General features: G+C 40.7%; 1 protein-coding gene across 12 annotated transcripts in view; it reads right to left on the bottom strand.

Annotated features, from left to right (window-relative positions):
- The window catches only part of WDPCP (WD repeat containing planar cell polarity effector), a 321,214-nt gene that overhangs the window by 151,787 nt on the left and 148,967 nt on the right, over positions 1–20,460 (bottom strand). The window lies entirely within an intron of this gene.

Genomic DNA, 20,460 nt, shown 5'->3' with positions numbered 1-20,460 from the left:
AAAAAACCACACACACAATGCAGAAGAATAAACAATGAGCCATTCATTTTATTTATGTATAAATGATGGGGGAGGATAAGAACCAGGAGAATGGTATAAAAGAGTATTTTCTAACACTTTACTTTGCCAAAAGCTACAAAATTAGACATAGAAACATTAAATAGCATGCCTACATGTGGTGAAGTTATATAGAACTACACATACACACAAAAAGGTACACATAAAATCTGATTAAATCTGACTGAGATATGTATCTGAGTTACTCGTATTACACAAAGGACAATTTTCTGTATTTGACAATGTATTACAATAATGTAAGATATTATTGTTTGTGAAAATAGGGGTGAAAACACACAAATTTGTACTATGAGGGCATTTCACACAGTTCATGGAAAAATGGATTTAAACAATAACTTTATTTTGGTGCAAAAAATTTTTAAATCCATACATAGCTTTTTTCTTAAAAACACATTTTCCATGAACTTTCTGAAGACCCCCTCATATTTAGGTAATTTCTTATGAATCAAACTGTTTCAAAATTAAAAGTTGTTCTTTAAAAAAAGAAAGCACAAATAGCTTTGTTATAGAGTACCAGATTGTAGAAAGTAGAGGGAGTTGAATGACTTTTTAAAAAAATTCATCCTACAAATCATCACCAACTTATTCTTCCTCAACTGTGTGCTTTTGCTTTCTTTCCTCTGTTCACACCCTTCACTGGTAACTAGAATGATCTGGATATGCTTTGAGTGTTTCTCCCAAGGGTTCATGTATGGGGAATTTGTTCCGCAGGATGACCATGTTGGGAACTGATGGACCTTTAAGGGGTACCTAGAGGGAGTTCATTGGGGCTGCTGATTTTAAAAGGGATTTGTGATAGTTTTTGTGGGCCTCTGCGTTAGTTTTCTCTCTTCTCTCTCAAATTGTTATAAAAAAGCTCCTCCCCTCACTCTGGCTACCTAGTTCACAAACGCATGCTCCAGAGCCAGTGCTAGACCATGCTACCGAACCTAGAGAACCTTAAGCTAAATAAAACCCTTTCCTTCTATAAAAATTAGCCTTTCCCGGTCGGGCTGGAAGGCCTGCAAGAACATCTCAGGCATAGAAAGACAAGATTCTGTAGAAAAAAAACATCCTACACGGAGGATCTATGTGAGACCTCAGAGGAAAGGAAGCGTAAAGAAGGAGACACTCTACTCTGAAGGGAGAGGAGAACAACCTGTTTGCTTATGGTCGTGTCCAGATACCAACGAAGTCTATGGTCACAAAAGGCCTCCATAGCCCTGGTATCCCATGACAAGAGCCTTGGATGATCACCAACATGATAAAGAAAAAGAGTGTTAATTGTTAAAGGAGCAACAGTAGTCACTGTGCACTTGCCCCCCAGGTAGGACCTCTGTCCCTATTGAACTGCAATATGAGAATCAACTGCAAATTCTCTCCCCAAACTGTATTCTATATGTTGTATGTGGCCATGGGGGCAAGTTGTTGAAATATATGATTAGCATAGAGTTGGTCCTCTATATATAAAGTCATACTAAAAATGATCCATAATGAAGAAGGAGATGGGAGAGGGAATGGGAGGCAGGATGGGAGCACGGTGGGGAGCACGGGGGAAAGAATCACTGTATTCCTAAAGTGTATCTATGGAAAATGCATTCATTACATAACAAAAAGTGAGCCTTAAGTATTTAATTAAGTAATGAAAAACAGACTAATACATTTGTACAGAGTATGAGTACTGGGTAAAGAATTAAATATTTACTCCCTTCCCTTTATGCAAAACTCATCTAACTTCTTCACTCCCTCAAACCCTCCTTCCTACTTTCATTTTTGTTCAATTAATATTTGAGTATAGCTATGTTTCAGGCTCTGGTTCTGGGTACTGAGGATACAACAGTGAATAAATTCTCTCCTTCAGGGGCATACAGTTGTAGGGGATAAGACACAACATCTTTTCCTCACCCATTATAAGGTTCATGGTTGACATTCCTATAAGAAAAGATAGATTCAAAAGAGAAAAACACAGTAACTTACTTAAGCAAAGTTTTACATGACATGGGAGGGAGCCTTCAGGTACAAAGACCCAAACATCCAAGAGAAACTTTATTAGGTTTAACGAAGAAAGGACTTGCAGATTCCAGTGTTGTCTACACTCTCCCTTCCCATTCTACTCAGTTTAAACAAAAATTCCTGGCATTTTTCAAGCTCTGCAACTTTACTTGTGTCTTTTGCTGAAATCCACACTATTCACAAAGAGAGACTCTGTTTTTCCAACCAATTGTACCTGTACTTGAAGAAGTAGACCTATTTAAAAATAAAAGATTAATTTATTTGAAAGGCAGTTTCAGAGAGAGAGAGATAGAGCGAGAGCGAGAGATCCATCTTCCATCTACTGTTTTATTTCTCAGTGGCTGTAACAGCCAGGAGCCAGGAGCCAGGAACTTCATCCAAGCACTTGGGCCATCTGCTGCCTTCCAGGCAAATTAGCAGGGAGCTGGACTGGAAGTGGAGCAGCCAGGACTTGAACTGGCACCCATATGGGATGCTGTCGTTGCAGGCAGCGGCTTTACCTGCTATGCCACAACACTGGCCCCTAGATTTTTTTCTTAAAGATTTATTTATTTTTTTGAAAGTCAGAGTTACACAGAGTGAGGAGAGGCAGAGAGAGAGAGATCGATCTTCCATCTGATGATATACTCCCTAACTGGCCACAATAGCTGGAACTGCGCCAACCTGAAGCCAGGAACCAGGAGCCTCTTCTGGGTCTCCCACGTGGGTGCAGAGTCCCAAGGACTTGGGCCATTTTCTACTGCTTTCCCAGGCCATAGCAGAGCTGGATAGGAAGTAGAGCAGCTGGGACGTGAATAAGCTGGCACCCATATGGGATGCTGACACCTCAGGTCAGGGCATTAACACTGTGCCAAAGCGCCGGCCCCTGGCTCCTAGATTTTTTTAAAAATGTCCCAGTTTTCTGGAATCCTAACAGCTGGGAAGCATCTCTCTTTTCTTTACTCCCACCTCCATATTGCCTTACCATCCCCCACATGGCCAATGCCTCTCTCATGACATTTAGCCTTCTATTTGCTTCTGATGTTCAGTCATATGTCCTCATTTTCACTGCAGAGTAAAAACATAAATTGGTCTATTTTCTAATTCTTTGTATTTATGTACCAGCAAGCCAAAAGCTGTACAGGTGGTAAGTACGCAGTAAGGTTTTTTTTTTTTTTCTTACAGGCAGAGTGGAGAGAGAGAGAGAGAGAGAGAGAGAGAGAAAGGTCTTCCTTTTTTGCCATTGGTTCACCCTCCAATGGCCGCCGCGGCCACCGCGCTGCGGCTGGCACACCACGCTGATCCGAAGGCAGGAGCCAGGTGTTTATCCTGGTCTCCCATGGGGTGCAGGGCCCAGGTACTTGGGCCATCCTCCACTGCACTCCCTGGCCACAGCAGAGAGCTGGCCTGGAAGAGGGGCAACCGGGACAGAATCCAGCACTCCAACCGGGACTAGAACCCGGTGTCCCGGTGCCACTAGGCAGAGGATTAGCCTATTGAGCCGCAGCGCCGGCCCACAGTAAGGTTTTTCAAACTATGAATTTAAGAGGCAACAACACTGTAATGGCTGTCAAAATATCATACTTCCAGAAAGCTTAAAGTTTTTGCAAAGAAAGCCTTAGAGTAGATAAATACCTATCAGTCTGTACTCAACAGACAGAGGGGCAGCTGAAAAAGAGGGGCCCAGCTAGCTGGCAGTCTTAGCTTAGAACAAGTTAGGCTTACGGTCCACAGAAAAGGGTCACAGTGTTCCTGGTTTCCAAAAGCCTGGGGGAATTTCTCTAAGAGATTCGGTATTCACCAAGAAAAAGGGAAAAAAGGAAAGTATGATGATGGACTACATGGGCCCCTCCCCAATGCCAGTTCCAGATTACTCCAAAAAGCTAGCCAAGGCCAGAAGGCCACTTGCTGTCTTCTCAACTATGTGATAATCAATGACTGAAACTCATTTCAGGGTAGAAAAATGTCATACAGAATAATTAGAGACTATAAATATACTTTTCAGGACAGATCTATGCCATTTCAGTATGCATGCATTTTAATAAAGAGTAACTCTACCACCGGCACTGTGGCATAGCAGGTAAAGCCACCATCTTCAGTGCTCAAATGGGTGCCAGCTCAAAACCTGTCCACTCAACTTCTGATCCAGTTCTCTGCAATGGCCTGGGAGAGCAGTAGAACATGACCTGAGTGCTTGGGATCCTGCACCCACATGGGAGACCCAGAAGAAACTCCTGGCTCCTGGCTTCAGATAGGCCCAGCTCTACTGTTGCAGTCATTTGGGGAATGAACCAGCAGATGGAAGTGAACCAGCAGACAGAAGATCTCTTTCTCTGCCTCTGCCTCTCTGTTACTCTTTCAAATAAATATTAAAAAAAAAAAAAACCAATAATCCCACCAAAAATAATAGTAAGAAAAGCACTTTTCATACAATGCCTTCTTTAATCTTTTTAATATCCCAATGGTAGATACTCCTTGCTATCTACATTCTAGATATAAGGGAAATGAGGGTCCATGACATGGTGTGAGTTGCTCTTGGTCAAAAAGTTAATTTGTGATGGAGCTGTAGTTCAGGTCTGACTACAAAAGCCAAAGTTCCTACAGGACACACTTCCTGGTAAGTACAGATCATTTATAAGTTCGTGTGACTCTATCAGCTCTTCTTGTATGATCAGAGAGAAGGGATAAGAACCACAGGGCACTGGGAACCTCAAGTATGCAGAGGGATCTCAACAGAGGGAAGAGTAAGAAAGTTCAAGACAAACATGTAAAGAACAGAGCCTGTTAACTTTGGAGTGGGAAAGAAAGAAGCTTAGGCTGTGCCATTCTGTCTGGAAGTGAATAATATGCATAACTTTGCTTTGCATACTGACAAAGTTTAGAAGGAGAGATTTTAATAAGCAGACTCTTTTAAAGATGTTTAATCTGAATTGATTTTTACCAAAAATAAAGAGCATTCTTTTGTAAATTTAGGTGTAAAAATATTTCTCAAATGAACCAAAGAAAAACTAAACTATCTCCTCAAAAGAAAAATTTAAAAATACTGTTTTACATCTGTTTATATAGAAAATAAAGTAGAAAAAAAAAAGAAAATAAAGTAGAAAACTAAATTCCTTCTATGAAGGTGCAAGGTCTTTGAAAGTATATGAAGAATATGCATAGTCAACTTTATGTAAGGGAACATGAAAAAGTTAACAGAAAAATGGAATTAAACGATAAATTTATTTTGGTGCAAATATGCATTTTCCATAAACTATGTTTAGTATCCTCCTACGACTCAAATAGCACCAAGATGTTAGCATTAATATCTAAAATATCTGTATGTTTAATGCATTTTATATACTTGGGTTCATAATTTAACTTACAGTTAGAACTGACCCTGTATAAAAGCCACAAACAACACTACATATTAGAAGTGGCATATTAACAGAAACTGATAGGTTTTGGCAGAAGACATCCCTGAAGTCTCCAGCAAGACAAACTCTTAGAACTTCAGTTTTCTCTTCTCTAAAGCAAGGATTTATCACCAGTGTCCTAGGATTGCTATAAGAATTAAAAATAATGTTAGCTGCGAGGCTGGTGCTGTGTAACAGTGGGTAAAGCTGCCACTTGCAGTACTAGCATCCCATACACATGCCAGTTCGAGTTCCAGCCGCTCCACTTCCCATCCAGCACTCTGCTATGGCCTGGGAAAGCAGTGCAAGGTGGCCCAAGTCCTGTACCTACATGGGAGCCCCAGAAGAAGCAGTGACCAGAAGAAGCAGATAGGAGACCTCTCTCTCTCTCTCTGCCTTGCCTTCTCTCTCTGTGTAACTCTTTCAAATAAATAAATAAATATTTAAAACAATAGTTATATAACTACTAAGCAAGGAACAGAGGCATGCTCAATAAAATACAGTGGCTATTTTTGTTACTAAAGAGGAAGTCCTGGATTCTATGAAAGGATAGCTGATGAAAACAATGAAAGACACGAGTACTAACCAAAATCCATAGTCAGTTATGAATTTATGGCTGATCCATGTAAGTACAAACTGTAAAAGTAGAAGATAATTTTTAAAGGATATATTCTACTTCTTTGAAAGGCAGAATTACAGAGAAAGAAAGAGGGAGATAGAGAGAGAGAGAGAATCTTCCATCTTCTGGTTCATTCCCCAAGTGGCTTCCAGGCAGAAGCCAGGAGCCAGGAGCTTTATCCAGGTCTCCCACATGAGTGCAGGGGCCCAAGGATGTGGGCCATCTTCCAGTGCTTTTGCAGGCCATAGCGGAGAGCCTGATCAGAAGTGGAACAGCTGGAACTCAGACCAGTGCCCATATGGGATGCTGGCATTGCAAGCAGCAGCTTAACCTGTTACATCAGAAAACCAGCCCTGAAGACAACTTTAAATGTACAAAATATGTGGCTTGGAAACTAATATTAAAATAATTTTTTTGACAGGCAGAGTGGACAGTGAGAGAGACAGAGAGAAAGGTCTTCCTTTTCTGTTGGCTCACCCCTCAATGGCCACTTGCAGCTGGCACACCGCGCTGATCCGAAGCCAGGAGCCAGGTGCTTCTTCCTGGTCTCTCATGCAGGTGCAGGGCCCAAGCACTTGGGCCATCCTCCACTGCCTTCCTGGGCCACAGCAGAGAGCTGGACTGGAAGAGGAGTAACCGGGACAGAATCCAGCACCCCAACCAGGACTAGAACCCAGAGTGCCGGCGCCGCAGGCGGAGGATTAGCCTATTGAGCTGCGGCGCTGGCCAATGATTTCTTTTTTCAAGATGTATTTATTTATTTGAAAGGCAGAGTTACAGAGAGGCAGAGGCAGAGAGAGGGAAAGAGAGACAGGTCTTCCATCTGCTGGTTCACTCCGGCAGCAGCAGCAGAAGCTGCGCTGATCAGAAGCCAGAAGCCAAGAGCTTCTTCCGGGCCTCCCATGAGGGTGCACTGCTTTCCCAAGCCATAGCAGAGAACTGGATTGGAAGTGCAGCAGCTGGGAACCATATGGTACCCATATGGGATGCTGGTACTGCAAGCGGTGGCTTTACCTGCTACGCCACAGTGCCTGCCCCATGATTTCATTTTTTAATGATATTTAGCATTGTTGGCATATGGCAAAGGCTCAATAAATACTACTGACAATACATTTTTCATATGACATATAAATTTTTTATCTAATTTCATGATTTTAAATTTATTTTTGTTAATACTTAAATGTTTTAAAGACAACTGTGATAGTATGAGAGTGAAACAAACATTTCAGTACATGAAAATAATGGATTTTTATACTGCCATAATAAAGGTAAATGCGAAAATAAACAAGAAGTAATGATAAATAAATAATAAAATTAAGTCTGCACAGTGAAATGTTGAAAAATAATTTGACTGATATGGTGCAGACCCTTCCTGCAAAAGTATGGGTCAATGAAGAATGGTGAGGGGCCGGCACTGTGGCTCAGTAGGTTAATTCTGCACGTGTGGTGCTGGCATCCCATAAGGGCACCGGTTCTAGTCCTACCTGCTCCTCTTCCAATCTAGCTCTCTGCAATGGTCTGGGAAAGCAGTAGAAGTACCCAAGTGGTGGGGCCCCTGCACGTGCATGGGAGACCAGGAAGAAGTTCCTGGCTTTGGATCAGCCCAGCTCCAGCTGTTGCAGCCATTTGGGGAGTGAGCTAGCAGATGAAGACCGTTTTCTCTGTCTCTCCTTCTCACTATCTGTAACTCTACCTCTCATATAAATGAATTTTAAAAATTATTTTAAAAAATGATGATAGTATTTGAACAGTACCTAAATGAGATATTAATATTTTTAAATTAATTTAATTTAAAAATTCTAAAATTTATTTATCATTCTGAAGTCATTTTGTGTTGAAAAAGTAGTGAGGGGCAGGTATTGTGTCCAGGCAGGCGTGGGTCCTCCTCCTTGCAACACTGGATCCTGTCTGAGAGTACTGGCCTGAGTCCTGGCTACTTGACTTTGGAGTCCAGCTTCCTGGGAGGTAGCTGGTGATGCCTTGAGTACCCTCTGCCCATGTGGGAGACCTGGATGGAGTTCTGAGCTGGCTTTGGCCTGGCCCAGTCTCGGCTGTTATAGGCATTTGCAGAGTGAGTCAGAAGATCAAAGAGTTGTCTCTATCATTCTGCCTATCAAGCAGATAAAAATAAACATTTTTAAGTACTTAACACAATCAGGGAGAAACAGGTCATCATCAGAAAAAAGGAGCTCAGATAAAATAATATGATATAGATTAAGAAAATTTAGCTGGGGCACATGTTTGGCCTAGCAGTTAAGAACCCTATGTTCCATATTATAGTGCCTGCATATGATATTTGGCACTAGAACCTGATTCAAGCTTTCTGCGAATGCAGACCCACATACGAGACATGGATTGAGTTTTCTGCTCTCAGGTTCTGCCTTGACCCAGCCCCAGCCATTGTGAGCATTCAGAGGTGTGAACCAGTTGATGGGAGTTCTCCCTCATTCTGTCTTGGTCTTTCTGTCCCTCAAATAAATAAAAATCGGGGAGGAGGGGGGGGAGAAAATCTACTCATTGCATTCTCCCAGGAAAATGCTAATGTATGGATAAAAAAAAAAAATCCACACACACAACCATAGCGAGAGCTATGGCACAGAAGATTAAAGTCCCAGCCTGTGGTGTAGGCATCCCATAGGGGCTATGGTTCAAGTTCTGGTTGCTCCACTAACAATCCAGCTCCCTGCTAATGTGCCTGGGAAGGGAGTAGAGGATAGCCCTAATCCTTAGACCTCTGCACCCATGTGAGAGACCCAAAGAAGCTCCTGGCCCATCCCTAGTCATTGTGGCCATTTGGGGAGTGAACGGAAAACCTCTCTCTTCTTGTCTCTACCTCTCTCTGTAATTCTATTTTTCAAATAAATAAAGTACTTTAAAAAATATATATGAAATGCAAATACAAGCATTTTCAGCAGGCTTTTTAAGAATTTTAAAGTATATCCTATTGACTGAAGAACTATATTAAAGAAAAATATGTTACTGCTTTCAGGTTTTAAGATTTCCTGTTATAGATTCTTGAAAATAAGTTGAAGAGACCAAATACAATTATGTAATTATTGCAAAATATCCAGAAAAGAGAGTTTTAGAAACTCAAACCTATAATTACTAAAAATATATTTCATTTTATATTTATGCAGCTAGTTTTTCTCCCAAAACGAACTTAGATTGAAGTTCTAGTCATGAAATGATCAAGGCCAAGATATGATAGTAAGATAAAAGAATGGCTGGCACCGCGGCTCAATAGGCTAATCCTCCACCTGCGGCGCCAGCACACCAGGTTCTAGTCGGTTGGGGCACCGGATTCTGTCCCGGTTGCCCCTCTTCCAGTCCAGCTCTCTGCTCTGGCCCGGGAGTGCAGTGGAGGATGGCCCAAGTGCTTGGGCCCTGCACCTGCATGAGAGACCAGGAAGAAGCACCTGACTCCTGGCTTCGGAGGGATGAGCCAACAGAAAAGGAAGACCTTTCTCTCTGTCTCTCTCTCTCACTGTCCACTCTGCCTGTCAAAAAAAAAAAAAAAAAAGTAAAATAAAAGAATGAAAAATATGGTGTGTAGTAAAGGAAAAAAAATGCTAAATGACAATGCCCTGAAGAAAAGAACAAAGAAATCATCCATGGCCAGTGCCGCGGCTCACTAGGCTAATCCTCTGCCTTGCGGCGCCGACACACTGGGTTCTAGTCCCGGTCGGGGCGCCAGATTCTGTCCCGGTTGCCCCTCTTCCAGGACAGCTCTCTGCTGTGGCCAGGGAGTGCAGTGGAGGATGGCCCAAGTCTTGGGGCCCTGCACCCCATGGGAGACCAGGATAAGTACCTGGCTCCTGCCATCGGATCAGCGCGGTACGCCAGCTGCAGCGCACTGGCCCCGCTGGCCATTGGAGGATGAACCAACGGCAAAGGAAGACCTTTCTCTCTGTCTCTCTCTCTCACTGTCCACTCTGTCTGTCAAAAAAAAAAAAAATCATCCAGAAGTAGAGGGCTATGTTTGGTGACAATCACGTAATCAAGGTTAATTTGAAGTCTACTCCTTGCTTCTTAAGACATAGTTATTGTTACCCTATACAAACTTCATCAAGAATACCTTTGGTCTTAATCCTGTCTTATGTACTCCCCAAAGTTGGCAAGTTCTGAAATCTAGTAACACTTTTAAAATTTTTTAAATCTATGTCAGAGATTTCAGAAACCAGTCAATAAATTTCAAATGGGACTGCCTATGATACGGAACAGGGTAAAAAGACCTAACAAAGTTACAGTTTATAGGCCAACAATAAGAAGCACACAGGGGTGGGAGCTATGGCCCAACAGGTAACGCTGTACCTGCAATGCTGGCAGTGTGTCATATGCCAGTCTGTGTCCAGGATGCTTCTCTTCCAATTTAGCTCCTGGCTGATGGCCTGGAAAACGCAGTAGGAGATGGCCCAAGTGTTTGGGCCCCTGCCACCCATGTGAGAGACTTGGATGGAACTCCTGGTTCCTGATTTCAGCCTGGCCCAGCCCTGGCTGGCTGTTGCAGCTTTCTAGGGAGTGAACCAGCAGATAGAGGTTCTCTGTCTACCTATCTGTCCCTCTCTCTCTCTCTCTGTGACTCTTTCAAATAAGTAAATAAGTCTAAAAAAAAAAAGAAGGAAAGAAAAGCATAGATTAGAGAATGAACAGATGGAAAAATAAAGACTTTCACAATGTGCAAAGTCAACTGAAGGTGAAAAAGCCGAAGGGAAATATTTCTCCTTTAATTCTAAGGCAACAAGGAAGTCCAAAGATGAAAAAGAGAAAAACAGGCAGTACCTCAGCTGGACCATAGGCTGTGCAAAAGAAAAAAAAAAAAAAAAAAAAAAAAAAAAAAAAAAAAAAGAACAGCAACAAGTGAAAACTTCAAGTTAACAATAAACTGAAAAGATAAAGAGGAGGCCAAAAGGTCCTGGAATTTCCCAGTTTCAAAGATAAACAGGTTGTCATTATCAATCCTAAAATGAACCATTTTAGCTAAGTTTAAATCAGTTAGCTTTTAAGTTAAAAATCATTTGAAAATGCAACGCTGAGATGATTCATATTAAGAATAAAAAGAGTTAAATTTGACGAAAGAAGACAGAATTTATCCAACAGTCATCAAAGGAAGAGCAGTATAGGGAAGGAACAACATAATCAGTCAATATGATAGATACCATTCCGGGAAGATATTTTAAAATTATGAAAGATCATAAAGCACAAAAGCAATCATAGGCAATCAGAGATTGGCTCAAGATTCCTGTGTAAATATAAACATTCCCTTATCCATACTTTTTGGTAAGTGAAACTTATAAACTTATATTTTGTTTTAATAAAATCCTCCAGTCCACATAAGTGCTTATTATAAGAGCCAACATAATATGGTAAAAAAAAATTTCATTAAAGGATTCACAAGTAGATCGATGAATAAGATAGAGAATCTCAAAATGGATATAGTTGACTGATACTTGACAAAGAAGCAAAGGCAATTCAACGGAAAAACAACAGTCTTTTCAACAAACAGTGCTAGAACAAATGGATATCCATATGCAAAAACATGAATCAAAACCCAGGCCTTAAAAAAAAAAAACACACACACACAGGCCTTATACTTCTTTGCAAAAAGTTAGTTCGAACTATTGGCATTTTTTTTTTTTTTTTTTTTAATTTTTTATTTATTTTTTATTTTTTTTTAACTTTTATATAATGAATATAAATTTCCAAAGTACGATTTATGGATTACAATGGCTTCCCCCCCATACCGTCCCTCCCACCCACAACCCTCCCCTTTCCCACTCCCTCTCCCCTTCCATTCACATCAAGATTCATTTTCGATTATCTTAATATACAGAAGATCAGCTTAGTATACATTAAGTAAGGCTTTCAACAGTTTGCTCCCACACAGAAACATAAAGTGAAAAATAATAGATGATTTTTTTTAATGATGATGAAATCAGATCAGACCTATTGTCATGTTTAATCCCAGTGAGAGTCAAGTTGGGAGTTGATAGTTTCTTTTCTTTTCTTTTTTTTTTTTTTTTTTTTTTACAGAGGATCAGTTTAGTATGCATTAAGTAAAGATTTCAACAGTTTGCACCCCCATAGAAACACAAAGTGAAATATATTATTTGAGTACTCGTTATAGCATTAAATCTCAATGCACAGCACATTAAGGACAGAGATCCTACATGAGGAGTAAGTGCACAGTGACTCCTGTTGTTGACTTTACCAATTGACACTCCTGTCTATGGCATCAGTAATCTCCCTATGCTCCAGTCATGAGTTTCCAAGGCTATGGAAGCCCCTTGAGTTCTCCGACTCTTATCTTGTTTAGACAAGGTCATAGTCAAAGTGGAGGTTCTCTCCTCCCTTCAGAGAAAGGTACCTCCTTCTTTGAAGACCTGTTCTTTCCACTGAGATCTCACTCACAGAGATCTTTTGCCAGAGTGTCTTGGCTTTCCATGCCTGAAATACTCTCATGGGCTTTTCAGCCAGATCCGAGTGCCTTTAGGGCTGATTCTGAGGCCAGAGTGCTATTTAGGGCATCTGCCATTCTATGAGTCTGCTGAGTATCTCACTTCCCATGTTGGATCACTCTCCCCTTTATTTATTCTATCGGTTAGTTTTAGCAGGTACTAGACTTGCTTATGTGCTCCCTTTGACTCTTAGTCCTTTCATTATGATCAATTGCGAACTGAAATTGATCACTTGGACTAGTGAGATGGCATTGGTACATGCCACCTTGATGGGATTAAATTGGAATCCCCTGGTATGTTTCTAACTCTACCATTTGGGGCAAGTCAGCTTGAGCATGTCCCAAATTATATATCTCTTCCCTCTCTTATTCCTACTCTTATGTTTAACAGGGATCACAATTCAGTTAAATTTCAACACTTAAGAATAACTGTGTATTAATTACAGAATTAAATCAGTCATATTAAGTAGAACAGACAAAAAAACTACTAAGAGGGATAATGTATTAAGTTGTTCATTAACAGTCAGGGCTATGCTGATCAAGTCACCGTTTCCCATAGTGTCCCTTTCACTTCAACAAGTTTCCTTTTTGGTGTTCAGTCAGTTGTCACCGATCAGGGAGAACATATGGTATTTGTCCCTTTGGGACTGGCTTATTTCACTCAGCATGATGTGTTCCAGATTCCTCCATTTTGTTGCAAATGACTGGATTTCGTTGTTTCTTACTGCAGTATAGTATTCTAAAGAGTACATATCCCATAATTTCTTTATCCAGTCTACCGTTGATGGGCATTTAGGTTGGTTCCAGGTCTTAGCTATTGTGAATTGTGCTGCAATAAACATTAGGCTGCAGACCGCTTTTTTGTTTGCCAATTTAAATTCCTTTGGGTAAATTCCAAGGAGTGGGATGGCTGGGTCGAACGGTAGGGTTATCTTCAGGTTTCTGAGGAATCTCCAGACTGATTTCCATAGTGGCTTGACCAGTTTGCATTCCCACCAACAGTGGGTTAGTGTCCCTTTTTCCCCACATCCTCGCCAGCATCTGTTGTTGGTAGATTTCTGAATGTGAGCCATTCTAACCGGGGTGAGGTGGAACCTCATTGTGGTTTTGATTTGCATTTCTCTGATTGCTAATGACCTTGAACATTTTTTCATGTGCCTGTTGGCCATTTGGATTTCCTCTTTTGAAAAATGTCTATTGAGGTCCTTGGCCCATCTCTTAATTGGGTTGTTGGTTTTGTTTTTGTGGAGTTTCTTGATCTCTTTGTAGATTCTGGTTATTAACCCTTTATCTGTTGCATAGTTTGCAAATATTTTTTCCCATTCTGACGGTTGTCTCTTCACTCTCCTGACTGTTTCTTTTGCAGTACAGAAACTTCTCAATTTGATGCAATCCCAATAGTTAATTTTGGCTTTGACTGCCTGTGCCTCCCGGGTCTTTTCCAGAAACTCTTTGCCTGTGCCAATATCTTGAAGGGTTTCTCCAATGTTCTCTAGTAACTTGATGGTGTCAGGTCGTAGATTTAGGTCTTTAATCCATGTTGAGTGGATTTTTGTGTAAGGTGTAAGGTAGGGGTCTTGCTTCATGATTCTGCACGTGGAAATCCAATTTTCCCAGCACCATTTATTGAATAGACTGTCCTTGCTCAAGGAATTAGTTTTAGATCCTTGATCAAATATAAGTTGGCTGTAGATGTTTGGGTTGATTTCTGGTATTTCAATTCTGTTCCATTGGTCTATCCTTCTGTTTCTGTACCAGTACCATGCTGTTTTGATTACAACTGCCCTGTAGTATGTCCTGAAATCTGGTATTGTGATGCCTCCGGCTTTGTTTTTGTTGTACAAGATTGCTTTAGCTATTCGAGGTCTCTTGTGCCTCCATATAAATTTCAGCACCAATTTTTCCAGATCTGAGAAGAAGGTCTTCGGTATCTTGATTGGTATTGCATTGAATCTATAAATTGCTTTTGGGAGAATGGACATTTTGATGATATTGATTCTTCCAATCCATGAGCATGGAAGATTTTTCCATTTCTTGGTATCCTCTTCTATTTCTTTCTTTAAGGTTTTGTAATTTTCATCGTAGAGATCTTTAACGTCCTTGGTTAAGTTTATTCCAAGGTATTTGATTGTTTTTGTAGCTATTGTGAATGGGATTGATCTTAGAAGTTCTTCCTCAGCCATGGCATTGTCTGTGTATACAAAGGCTGTTGATTTTTGTGCATTGATTTTATACCCTGCTACTTTGCCAAACTCTTCTATGAGTTCCAATAGTCTCTTGGTAGAGTTCTTTGGGTCCCCTAAATAAAGAATCATGTCATCTGCAAAGAGGGATAGTTTGAGTTCTTCCTTCCCAATTTGTATCCCTTTAATTTCTTTTTCTTGCCTAATAGCTCTGGCTAGAACCTCCAGAACTATATTGAATAGCAGTGGTGAGAGTGGACATCCCTGTCTGGTCCCAGATCTCAGTGGAAATGCTTCCAACTTTTCCCCATTCAATAGGATGTTGGCTGTGGGTTTTTCATAGATTGCTTTGATTGTATTGAGGAATGTTCCTTCCAAACCCAGTTTGCTTAGAGTTTTCATCATGAACGGGTGTTGTATTTTATCAAATGCTTTCTCGGCATCTATTGAGAGAATCATATGGTTTTTCTTCTGCAGTCTGTTAATGTGGTGAATCACATTGATTGATTTGCGAATGTTGAACCATCCCTGCATACCAGGGATGAATCCCACTTGGTCTGGGTGGATGATTTTCCTGATGTGTTGTTGTATTCTATTGGCCAGAATTTTATTGAGGATTTTTGCATCTATGTTCATCAGGGATATTGGTCTGTAATTCTCTTTCAGTGCTGCATCTTTTCCCGGCTTAGGAATTAAGGTGATGCTGGCTTCATAGAAAGAATTTGGGAGGATTCCCTCTTCTTCAATTGTTCTGAATAGTTTGAGAAGAATTGGAGTTAGTTCTTCTTTAAATGTCTGGTAGAATTCAGCAGTGAATCCATCTGGTCCTGGGCTTTTCTTTGTTGGGAGGGCCTTTATTACTGTTTCAATTTCTGTCTCAGTTATGGGTCTGTTTAGGTTTTCGATGTCTTCCTGGTTCAATTTAGGTAGGTTGCATGTGTCCAGGAATCTATCCATTTCTGATAGGTTTCCCTGTTTGCTGGCATACAAGTCCTTGTAGTAATTTCTGATGATTCTTTTTATTTCTGTGGTGTCTGTTGTTACATTTCCTTTTTCATCTCTGATTTTATTGATTTGGGTCTTTTCTCTTCTTTTTTTAGTTAGTTGGGCCAATGGGGTGTCAATTTTGTTTATTTTTTCAAAAAACCAGCTCCTCGTTTGGCTGATTTTTTGTAATGTTTTTCTTGATTCAATCCTGTTGATTTCTTCTCTGATTTTAATTATTTCTCTTCTCCTACTAGATTTGGGTCTGGTTTGCTGTAGGTTTTCTAGATCCTTGAGGTGAATAGAAAGCTCATCTATTTGGTGCCTTTCCAATTTCTTGATGTAGGCACCTATTGATATAAACTTTCCTCTTAACACTGCTTTTGCTGCGTCCCATAAGTTTTGGTATGTTGTGCTGTTATCCTCATTTACTTCCAGAAAGTTTTTGATTTCTCTTTTGATTTCTTCTATGACCCATTGTTCATTCAGGAGCATGTTGTTCAATCTCCATGTGTTTGCGTATGCTCTAGGGATTCCTGAGTTGTTCATTTCCAACTTCATTCCTTTATGGTCTGAGAAGCTGCATGGTATGATTCTAATTCTTTTGAATTTGCTGAGACTTGCTTTATGGCCTAGTATGTGGTCAATCCTAGAGAAGGTTCCATGTACTGCTGAGAAGAATGTATAATCTTTAGCTGTAGGATTGAAAGTTCTGTATATATCTGTTAGATCCATTTGGGCTATAGTGTCGTTTAAATCTACTGTATCCTTGTTGATCTTCTGTCCTATTGATCTGTCTATTTCTGAGAGTGGAGTATTGAAGTCCCCCAGTACTATTGTATTGGGGTCTAAGTCTCCCTTTAAGTCCGTTAACAAATCTTTTAGATAAACCGGTGCCCTGTAGTTAGGTGCATATACATTGATAATTGTTATATCTTCCTGTTGAATTGATCCCTTAATCATTATGTAGTGTCCCTCTTTGTCTCTCTTAATGGTTTTTGTGGTAAAGTTTATGGTGTCTGATATTAAGATGGCTACGCCTGCTCTTTTTTCATTTCTGTTGGCATGGTATATCTTTTTCCAGCCTTTCACTTTCAGTCTGTATGGATCTTTGTTGGAAAGATGTGTTTCTTGTAGGCAGCAAATAGATGGGTTTTGTTTTTTAACCCAATCAGCCAAACGGTGTCTTTTAACTGGACAGTTCAGGCCATTCACGTTCAATGTGACTAATGATAAGTGGTAACTTTGCCCTGCCACTTGCCAAAGATAAGTTCTAATATATGCTTTGAATTCCCTGTGATCTTTTGCTGTGAGCTTTCCTTCCTTGGTTTCCTTCCTTTACCTTCTTTCATATTGATGACCGTGTTTCTTTGTTTCTGTGTGTAACACATCTTTAAGCATCTTTTGCAGGGCTGGACGAGTGGCAACAAATTCTTTCAATTTCTGTTTGTTATGAAAAGTCTTTATTTCACCTTCATTCACAAATGATAGCTTTGCAGGATATAATATTCTGGGCTGGCAGTTGTTCTCTCTTAGTACCTGGGCTATATCTTGCCATTCCCTCCTAGCTTGTAGAGTTTCTGATGAGAAGTCAGCTGTGAGTCTGATTGGAGATCCTCTGAGAGTAATCTGACGTTTCTCTCTTGCACATTTTAGGATCTTTTCTTTATGTTTCACTGTGGAGAGTTTAATTACAACGTGCCGTGGTGAGGGTCTCTTTTGGTCGTGTTTATTAGGGGTTCTGTGAGCTTCCTGTACTAGGATTTCTCTGTCCTTCTCCAAACCTGGGAAATTTTCTGCTAATATCTCACTAAAAAGGCCTTCTAATCCTTTCTCCCTCTCCATGCCTTCAGGAACTCCTAGAACCCGAATGTTGGGTTTTTTAATAGTATCCTGAAGATTCCCGACAATATGTTTTAGATTCCTAATTTCCTCTTCCTTTCTTTGGTCTGACTGTATCCTTTCCTGTTCTCTGTCTTCTAAGTCCGATATTCTCTCTTCTGCTTCTCCCATTCTGTTTGTAAGGCTCTCTATTGTGTTTTTCATTTGATCTATTGAATTCTTCACTTCAGTCACTATCCCAGTTTCCTGTTGTACTAGTTGTTTCGTTTCATTTTGATTCCTCCTTAATATTTCATTTTCACGAGAGAGATTTTCTATCTTGTCCATTAAGGATTTCTGTAGTTCAAGAATTTGTTTTTGAGAACTTCTTAATGTTCTTATCAATTTTTTGAGATCTGCTTCTTGCATTTCTTCTATGTCATCATCCTCATAATCTTGAATTGGGGTGTCTTTTTCATTTGAGGGCTTCATGGTGACTTCCTTGTTTTTATTACCTTGGTTTTTGCGTTTGTTATTTGTCATATTGGAGATATTTGGTTTCTTCACTGTGGTGCTTTTTCTTGTTATACTATGACTCTAGATTAAGTGGACTATCTGTTTTTGATGGAGCCTTAGGGCTTGAGATGGGTGTGGCCTGAGAGCTCTGTTTGGTGTGCCAAAGGTGACACTCCCAGGTTAGGCGTGGTAAACCTCTCTCTCTCTCTCTCTCTCTTTTTTTTTTGATTCAACAGGGAAGTTATTCTGCACAGCTGAACAAAGTTGGAGGTAGTTAGCAGGCAAATGATATACCCACAGGAGCCAGAGATCAGAAGCTCTTTCCCAAGGACCACACAGGGAATCTGTTCGGCCCTTAGAGTGCGCTCAAATTCTCCTTCAGTCTCCCACTGGGTTGCCAAAGTTACGGAATTGTAGCGTCTCTGGAGAGTGCTCACGTGAATTCCGTGAGTTCTCTCCCCCACCGTCTCTTTTTTCACAGTCTCAGTTCAGTAGCACCATAAATTTACTAAGTCCTAATCTCCTGTTAATTCGCCCCACCCAGAGTCAGGTTTTACTGCTAGGCTCAGGGCCGGTGCAGACCTGAGGTCGCTCTGCTTATGACGTATGTCCAAGATGGCGCCTGCTCTTTGTCTTGCTCGCCCTTGAGAGGTGAGCGGAGAGAGAGAAACCCGTGTCCGTACCAGTCACCTTTTTTTTTTTTTCCCCCTCTCTCTCTTCCAGTTAGCTTGGTGAAGTCCCCCCCGCCCCGGGGGTCGTTCCCTCTAGTCCCCTCTCTCCGCTTGCCTGCCGGTGTCTCGGGTTATTGAGGTTCGGCTCACCTCGCGTTCCAGCGCTGGTGTGTTGAGTCTGCCGCTGACGTCCCGAACTGTGGGCTCCCACGCTCTCCACGCAGGTCTGCTCCCCTTCCAGCGCCGATGTGTGGACTCGGAGCCCTGGACTTCCCAAGTCTCCCCGCTGTTGCACTCCCCTTCGAGCACTTGCGCGCAGCTCCGTCCCTCGGCTCGGCTTCCGCGGCTCAGTCCTGCGGCTCGGTCCTGTGGTTCGGCTTTCGCGCGCGGTGGGCGACCTTGTTCTCCCAGTAGGTCCTCCGATTCACGCCCACTGGATCCAGAAGAGTTTTGTCTGCAATATTTTCCTGGTTCTTTTTTTCTGAGGCTACCGTAACTCCCCTTTTATTAAACTAAATTTTCCCGGACTATGGGTGCGCGCCCTCACTATTCCGCCATCTTGGCTCCGCCCCCCACTATTGGCATTTTTTATGACCATAAACATGGTAACTCTGATTCTGGAAAGGTAGCAGTGTTGTTGTTTTTTAATCTCTCTAAATCCCTATATAAACAGACAATTCAAGGTGAGGATTAAAAGAAAGGGCATTCTATGTACTAACTACATGATCCATTACCATAGATAAAGTACACTACTTAAAATGGGATAGGGAGAAACAAGAAAACACAAAATTTTTGACTGTTCTTATTAATATGATTAGCCTGAGACTGTTAATTGTCAACTATGGGATAAAATAAGTTAGTAATTACGGGATATTCCAATTGATACCTGTGTCCCTGTAAACTAAAACTTGGGGCATAGAAGTGAGAGACACAGATACACAGAAGGGTTAAATTTAAAACTCTGTAGTCGTAAAGTTAAGGGTACCAATATGGACTTGTTATAATATGTACATGTATAAATCTCTAATTCCTGCTAAAAAAGTAAACATAGAAAACAATACAAAAGCAATATCCTAACATCCTTAATACCCTGCCTTGGGCTTAAAATACCATTTTCCATTAAAGGAAACCAGCAAGTCTTGAAGAAGTGGTTAATTTCAGGCCTAGGACAGGAAATGTACAAGATGAGTATGAAACATGTTGTTGTATCAGATAGTATGGAAGCTACCCAAGACTGCTAAGGTCATGATAAAAAGAGAAATCAACTTGAAGTGACTCTCACTCTGCAAAGATGGATAATATGAGCTTCTGATAAGGTAACAATTTCAATTTATGAAACCTATCAAGTTGAAGTTAAATCCATAAAGTACAAATGCTATTTTAAAAATACAAGCTAATTAGTCAGTATCAGAGAGTAGCAGGGAATCAATCCATTATACTGAAAACTAGTAAACAGAAAAGAATCAGATACTTATCCTGCTAATCCTATATGAATATAACAATAGGAAAACTAGTAGGAGGTGAGTGGAACTGTCTCTTTATAAAGGTATCCCAAGTAATACATTACATAATTATAATATTAACATTTTGCAACCCTAATAAATTAATAGATCTGAGCACTGAAAATCAATAGCTGCTAATATCAAAAAGAGAAACAACTAAGAGAGAGAGAACCTGAAATTATGTGCTTCCTGATTAAAGAACACACCACCCCATAAGGTCTTGCCAATACTGACTACTAATTGCAGAATTTCCAAAAGATAAGAGA

Source organism: Oryctolagus cuniculus, chromosome 2 (assembly GCF_051225735.1).
Source record: "Oryctolagus cuniculus isolate XC-2025 breed Fujian yellow rabbit chromosome 2, ASM5122573v1, whole genome shotgun sequence".
Lineage (NCBI taxonomy): Eukaryota > Metazoa > Chordata > Mammalia > Lagomorpha > Leporidae > Oryctolagus > Oryctolagus cuniculus.
This window is presented reverse-complemented; position numbering and strand designations above follow the sequence as displayed.